General features: G+C 36.5%; 1 long non-coding RNA gene across 1 annotated transcript; it reads left to right on the top strand.

The window, feature by feature from the left end:
• The first annotated feature begins 1,347 nt into the window (after positions 1–1,347).
• LOC132644445 (uncharacterized) lies at positions 1,348–4,677 on the top strand. Its single transcript, XR_009583847.1, has 2 exons — positions 1,348–1,654; positions 4,338–4,677. It is a non-coding gene; the product is annotated as an uncharacterized LOC132644445 (long non-coding RNA).
• Positions 4,678–8,276: the final 3,599 nt, after the last annotated feature.

The following is an 8,276-nucleotide window of genomic DNA, read 5'->3' as shown; positions in this document are numbered from 1 at the left end:
TCAATGTCAACACTTCGGACCTCATCTCGGCTATTGACCGTATAGCAGATGTAAGATGGCCGAGACCACTAAGGTCGGACCCGGGCCAATGGGACCCGAGTGTAATGTGTGAATATCATAGAACTCATGGACACAGAACTGAAGATTGTCGCCAGCTAAGAGAGGAGGTGGCTCGGTTACTAAAGAACGACCATCTTCGAGAATTGCTAAGTGAACGAGCCAAAGGTCACTACAAGGAAAGGGAGACTTATAAATGGGTCGAACCAGTAGAACCTCAGCATATTATCAACATGATAATCGGGGGTACCGATACCCCACGAGGGTCGGTGATGAAACGGACCAAGGTTTCTATTGTGCGTGAGAAGTGCAGCCTGGATTATTTACCCGAGGGTTCCATCTCTTTCAGCAATGAGGATGCAGAAGGCATCATCCAACCGCACAATGATGCATTGGTAATCTCTATACTTATTTTTAAAACTCAAATTAAACGTATTTTGATTGACCCAGGTAGCTCGGCCAACATCATCCGGTGGAGAGTGGTCGAACAACTAAGGCTACTCGATCAGATCGTACTGGTAACCCGAGTACTCAGCGGGTTCAACATGGCGAGCGAAACCACAAAAGGGGAGATCTCATTGCCGGTAAACATTGACGGCACTATCCAGCAAACGGTGTTCTATGCGTTGACACCCAATTTTGGCCCTCTTTTTCGTTTAATTAATTTCACTATGCTTCTCAGTCCTGAAAATTTCGCTGAAATGAGCTTGGAATATTTTCATTAATTATTACACTATTATTTCTCTAAAGTTAAGAATATTTTTATTTGTTTCTTAAAAATTACCAAAACGATCATATTTGTAATTAAAAAAAGAAAAAAAAATTACTAAACGTCTTTCTTTACAATTAAACCACTCAAAAATAGCGTTGGTGATTCTATATGACATTTTTCCTTTAATCCTATTTATTACTATATTAATCATCTTTTACTCTATTTTAAAACTAAAATACGTATATTAAATTATTTGTATTGCCATTTATATAGGTATACATCTTGTGGAAAATATTTAGGACAAGGAAGCATATTTTAATTAATTGATTAGAGTAAAAAGGGGGTTAGAAATTAATTTATCTACCTAAAATATTGGGCCAAATCCTATTCCTATTCTACAAAATCTAAGCCCAAAAACGTTCAGCCCAAATCCCCTTCCACCCGACTCAGCCCAAATCCCCTACCGCCCCAGCCCAAATCCCCAACCGACCCAGCCCAATACCGACCCGACCCGGGCCCAACACCTCCAACTACAACCCAACTAAGTCCCTAGTCAGTCCCTTTTTCTCCTTCAACCAACAGCCCTAAACCGAACAGCCCCCTCCCAACGTCATCGACGCCACCCCACCCCACCTCCCATCACGTCACCTCACCACCACCACGCCCATATCCCACAAAATCCGCTACGTACACCCCTCTTCTCTTTTCTCACACTCCTCTTGAATAACCCAAAAAATCTCATCTGTTTTTTCTTAAAAAAAAAAAAAAAAATCTCTTTTACCTTTATGTTTGTTTTTTTTGTCGAATCCTTGGTGGTTCTCGGCTCTTCAAGAGGATTCGGAGACTCGAGACGACAACAAGCCTCAGTTCGCTGTCCTGGAAAAGGTCAGTAAATCACACTCGCTTTCTCTTTGTCTTTAATTTAGTAGAAGTAGAAATGTAGTCGTTCAAGTATTTCCCGTAGGTGGTTTGGTTTGGCTGGCTGGAATGAGTTCGTTCTTCATTTGTTGCGAACTGGTGTAAAACGACTAATCGCACTTATTAGAATTATTAGTTAATCCAAAAAAAAAAAAAGTGTTTAACTATGTTGCCGTTGTGTATATCTCTATTTGACGTGTTTAGCCGAATTTGTTTTACCTCTTTTGTTTAAAATGGTGAACGCACTGTAGATCTTAGAGAAAGCTATTCATTCGTTAAAAAATAATAAAAAAATAATAAAAAAAAATAAAAAGGCAAATAAGCGACAGGTTTAAATGGTTGTTTATTCCTACTCTCTGCATAATCATTATCATGCCCAGAAAGTTGTGCACTTTGTCTAGAAATAGTTCAGATCATGAGTTTGTGCAGGTTAAAATATGTGCTTGTTCGATGTTTTTAATGAAAGCTACTAGTCTAACATGTGTTCTAGAAGTACAGATTCACAACATGATGATTTGGAATTCAAACTGAATTGTTTATGCATATATAAAGAAGTGTACTTTCATTTTGTTTCGTGGGTTATACTTTAGCATGACTTGGAATATGACTTGTTTCCTTTGGAACCAAAAAATGCTCTCGGTTTACCAAATTGTTAGCATAATTTATCCTCCTACGGGTTGTTGTCTTAAAAAAAAAAATATATATATACTTTTTGTTTGTGTTACTAAGAAAAAGGGGATTAAAGATCATGGCTCTAGGAACGGTATCTCCTGTCGTTTAAATGAAAAAAAAAATCATTTGGTTCAGTTTTTGGTCTTTTGTCGAGTGCTCTACTGCATACTTATACTAAGAGGATTTGACTTGGGGATTGAATTATCGCTAAAACTAATATTTCCATCTCTAAAGTATTTCTTTGCTAAAACTCTTATCTTTAAAAAAAATGGTAATGTTCACCTAAATTTCCTTAAAATGAGTATGATGTGTTCTTCTACTGTTTTGGGGTTTTAAAAGCAACTTTTTTGTGTTTCCTGAAGAGTATTAGAAATGATGTTGATAGGACTCTGGAAATCTTTGTTAGAGCATAATTTTGTTGTGGGTCAGAAGTGGAGATGTCTTTCTTAACTTGTTTGTAGAGGCTTGTATGCTACTAAATTATAGAAGTCTTACATGAAGGTAGTGCAGGCTGCGTCTAGTTTCAATAAACTTGTTTGAGGTCATGAATGTTTGCATCTAGAAACCACGCCTTTAGGGATTGCATCTAAACAATAGCGTTGAAAAAATGGTGCTGCCTAAAACCAACAAGCATAGTTTCTGATTTTCAGGAAGTTATCTGATCCTGTTTGCTTGGGATGTAGCTGCATAGTTGAAGGTTTAGGACTATTTAATTTCTTCATTCTGAGATTCGAAAACTTAGGTGTAGAAACTCATCTTTCAACTTTACTGATTTGGAGTTCTTTCTCCCTAAATTCTAAGATTTTGGGAAATAATTAAGAATATGAATCTACATCCTTCCTGGAATTTGGTTGGTTTGATTTTAGAGTTTAATGTCATTGGAAAATCGAATAGGATTATAGAACAATGGTTTGTTTCATCGTCTTGAAATTCGTTGTATGCTAAATATGTATTTATAGTTTGTGGCTCTAATGACTGATTAAAAAAAAATCTAGCTAGTAAATGAGTTCTATGAGAGTGTCTACTTGTCCTCTTCATCCATTCATGAAGTTAAAATATGTGCGAATCTAGTGATTGTTTCTTATTTCTCTTCTGTGACCTTTCTAAAAAAAAAAATTATTAGCAAATGTGTAAGACGGATAAATTATTATGTACTACCTGAGTTTGTCTTCTCTTTATGCCCGGATAACAAGGTTTCCTAGGTGTTCTAATGACGCTAAAAATCTGAAAAGAATTAAAGAGAGTGACAGTTTGTTTCAACATGATTTTTGCATAGTCTTCCTGTTGGTATTGTAGGGTTCGTTTTGAACTTTTGAAGTAAGTCATTTGCGATTTTGTAATCTTCTTATTCTGAACGAGCTGTGCTTACTCAAAGGGAGGTCTCATTTGTTTGTGTACTCGAAAGAACTAAAAAAAAAAAAAATCCCCAGCAAAGAAAGGTTAGCCCAGTGAGAGAGAAAATGAGGCAAAAACAGAAGAGTTATGGGATTTTCTTTACAAGGGTGTTTGCCCCTCTCTGTTAACCCTATGATTTTTCATTTGAAAAAAAAAATCATAAATCAACAACCCTTGGATTGGCGTTAATTTTCTTACAAATTAATGAATCATATGACCATGGAAAACGTACTACTATATTCCTCAACAACTACGTCCATACGCTGTTTTTACCGTCTCTGTTACTTTGTGTTTGTTGGTTGTTTTTCTCTTTCTTGATTCATGATAATAATAGAGGCAGTGATGATAAATGATAATAGAGTAATATTTGTTTGACTGTATATTTTCATGTATAGAGCCTTGTGAATATAAAGTATGCCTCCTATAAGCTATGTATGTATTTGAAGTTTGAGCTAATCTAGAGATAGATTCCTGGGAAGACCATTTAAATAATTTAATAGGTCCATTTTCTTGTTCACTTTATTTCTTCTTGATTGAGAATGGTTACTAATCCTTTTCTTTTCTTTCTTTTTACATGAATAAGATGGGAGTTTGTTGGAGTTGTGGCTCAACTCTAATTCTGCCCAGGTCATTGGAGCAGTCAGCAGCAGATTTATTTGCTCGTGTCTAGCTGTCCCCCTACTTTCGCGTCAAGAGAATCCGCGTCCTTCTTCCTCTCAAATTTTGTCACATTTCGTATATGAAAATATATATTACCTTGTGACTAACATTTTGCTCTTTGCATTGACTACTTTGCTTTGCTTTGTTGGGGTCGTACAAGCCATTTAAGTGTGTTAGTAAACTTAGTCACTCGCTTTCCCTTCCAAGTACTGGAACTTAGTATAATTATTCATTATATTCTATTCATTACATTGGAATAGTCACATGGTTCTCTAGATGCTGTTTAACTTTTCAGAACGTAAACAATGGTTTTTGCTAGGAAAAATTGAGCATTTCTTTCAAAATTATTTGTTCTTGACACCATGTTCCAGGTATCTAAGAATACCCCAACATAAAGAGATATTTTAGAGAGGTATTTTTTTTAGAGTTAAACGCATATTTTTTTTTAGGAAATAAAGCTGATTCTCTTATAAAAAAAAACTTTACTCCACTGCACAAGCCCAAATGGTTTTCAAACACAAGGGCAAATCATTTTCTTTGAGAACTATTAATATTGTGAGCAGGCTAATATGCAAGTTTGATACGAAAATCATATTAAGGCTCAAGTATAGTGGCTCAAGTTTTACTGAATCATCCAATCATCTTTACACTATGTGTGTATTTTATACACACACACACACACACATATATATATATATATCACGGTACTTGTACATATTATTATATTTTTCATGGCTATTTCTAAAAGTATACCTTTTATACTATATATATTTTTACATATGATAAATCTCATGTATATATTATTTTCTCATAAAAAATATACATTTTCATACTCTACATTATATATACTATCCTTATATACAATAATCATATTTATACCTACCTTCAGGAAATACACCTGTACTCTTTTGTAAATAATATATATCCCTAGTACATATAACTTTACAATGAGTATGCCTACATACTATTTTTTAACACGTAGTATACATATACTATTTTATTTCCATTAATTCCCTTGGTCGGTTTTTTACATTATATGCATCTATATAGTACTATCATGTCATCAATAATCATTTTTAGTTACCTATGATATACATATCACGTATACACGTTATTTTCTTATAATATATATATCCTCTTATTCTATATTATCCATATTACTCTAGATAAAACAAATGTCATACATATTTTCTCATACATACAACATTAACTACTTTCTTTATATATGTGCACTTACTCGCATAGTTACAATTACATTAAAAATCCCTTTTTTATACAAATAGTTTTGAGAGAGTAGTTTTCTTTTTCCGCAATTCTTTAAATAGGTGATAATAAATAATTAGATAATCCCCCTCTAGTGTTAATTAAGCTAAGTTTAAAGACTGTCCTCGGATAGGCTCTGAGGGATGCTTAATACCTTCCCCTCGGGGTAAATAAAATCCTTACCTAGAATCTCACAGGTTTCAAAGACTAAAAATGGAGTTTACCAATTTTTTACAAATGGTTTCCTAATATTTCCTAAAATTAGGTGGCGACTCTGAAAATTTACAAAACCAGAGGAAATATAGTCATAAGTTGTGAACTAGTTTTAACCCGTTAAAAATAGGGCATGACACTATGTAATCGAAGGAGATATGAAGTATAATGCATTGCTGGGTAGACCTTGCATACATAGCATGAGGGCCGTGCCGTCGACATTACATCAGCTGCTGAAATTCCCGACTCCGGAGGGGATAAAAACCATCCGAGGTGAACATCCCGCTGCAAGGGAGATGTTCGTGGTCGAGGAAGCGACACCTCAGCCCAAAAAATCGGATCGAAAGAAAGAAGATTCAACCAGGGGAAAGGACACCAAATAGCAACTAAAGCACACGGTGTTGGATTCGGGGTATGAAGAAGATGATTTCGGTGTACCCAGATCATTCGTCATGCCGGATGACTCGGATGCAACCAAGTCAACAGTAGAGGAGTTAGAGCAGATCACCTTGTTCGAATATCTACCGGACAGAAAGGTATATCTGGGCACGGGGTTAACCTCGGAGCTCAGAAACAAGCTAATTGAATTTCTTCGAGCTAATGTCGATTGCTTCGCATGGTCCTATATAGATATGACAGGTGTGCCACCGGAAGTAACAACTCACAAACTTAGCTTAGACGGGAGGTTTCCCCCGGTGAAGCAGAAGAGAAGGCCCATGGCAGAGTCAAAACACGCCTTAGTGAAGGACGAGGTAACGAAGCTTTTAAAAATAGGCTCTATCCGGGAGGTAAAATACCCGAACTGGCTAGCTAACGTAGTAGTGGTGCCGAAAAAAGGTAATAAGTTTCGAATGTGCGCTGATTATAAGGATCTAAACAAAGCATGCCCGAAGGATTCATTTTCGTTGCCTCACATCGATAAAATGATCGATGCGACGGCCGAGCATGAGATGTTAAGTTTTCTCGATGCTTACTCCGGGTATAACTAAATCCGGATGCACCCAGAGGATCAAGAGAAAACATCCATTATTACCCGATATGGGACTTACTGTTACAATGTCATGTCTTTTGGATTAAAAAATGCCGGTGCAACTTACCAACGCCTAGTTAATGGGATGTTCGAAGAACAAATAGGGAAAACAATAGAAGTTTATATTGACGACATGGTGGTCAAGTCCCTGGAAACAGAGGACCATTTAAAGCATTTGTAGGAAACCTTCGATGTACTCCGCAAGTATAACATGAAGCTCAACCCGGAAAAATGTGCCTTCGGTGTCCGGTCTGGTAAATTTTTGGGTTTCATGGTGTCAAACCGGGGGATTGAAATCAACCCGGACAAGATCAAAGCCATCGAGGATATTGAGGTGGTGAATAACGTCAAAGGAGTGCAGAGGCTCACCGGAAGGATAGCGGCACTGAGTTGTTTCATATCGAGGTTCTCGGACAAAAGTCACCGCTTCTTTTCCTTACTGAGGAAGAAGAACGACTTCGTTTGGACACCGGAGTGTCAAAGAGATTTACAAGAATTAAAAAGGTACTTGTGCAGCCCACCGCTATTGCACACACCAAAGGCGGACGAGCAGCTTTTTCTCTACCTTGCTGTCTCCGAGGTAGCGGTAAGTGACGTTTTGGTCCGAGAAGAATCAGGTACGCAATTCCCTATATATTATGTAAGTAGAACTTTGGGAGATGCGGAGACCCGTTATCCCCTACTTGGAAAAATTGGCATTGGCATTGATGAGTGCTTCTAGAAAGCTCAAGCCCTACTTTCAATGCCATCGGATATGTGTAGTGACTACTTACCCCCTAAAAAACATCATGCACAAACTGGTGTCATGCCCTATTTTTAACGGGTTAAAACTAGTTCACAACTTATGACCATGTTTCCTCTGGTTTTTTTGAAATTTTCAGAGTCACCACCTAATTTTAGGAAATATTAGGAAACCATTTGTAAAAATGTAAACTCCATTTTTAATCTTTGAAACCTGTGAGATTCTAGGTAAGGGTTTTATTTACCCCGAGGGGAAGGTGTTAAGCATCCCTCAGAGCCTATCCGAGGACAATTTTTAAACTTAGTTTAATTAACACTAGAGGGGGATTATTTATCTATTTCTTATTTATTATTACCTATTTTAAAGAACTGCTAAAGGGACTAATTTCTTAAGATGATTCATACAAATAGCGATTTTAAAGTCATTATAATCATGTATAGAAATGATTAGTGAGAGTATGTAGGGTTGTTCACGGTTTTGGTTAAATCAAAACCAAACCGAAAATTTAACCAAATCGAATAAAAAACCCGACATTTGGTTTGATTTGGTTTTAAATTTTAAAAACCGATAATATTTGGTTTGGTTATGATTCTATTAATAAATAACCGAACCAA

This window comes from Lycium barbarum, chromosome 6 (assembly GCF_019175385.1).
Source record: "Lycium barbarum isolate Lr01 chromosome 6, ASM1917538v2, whole genome shotgun sequence".
NCBI classification, from domain to species: Eukaryota; Viridiplantae; Streptophyta; class Magnoliopsida; order Solanales; family Solanaceae; genus Lycium; species Lycium barbarum.
This window is presented reverse-complemented; position numbering and strand designations above follow the sequence as displayed.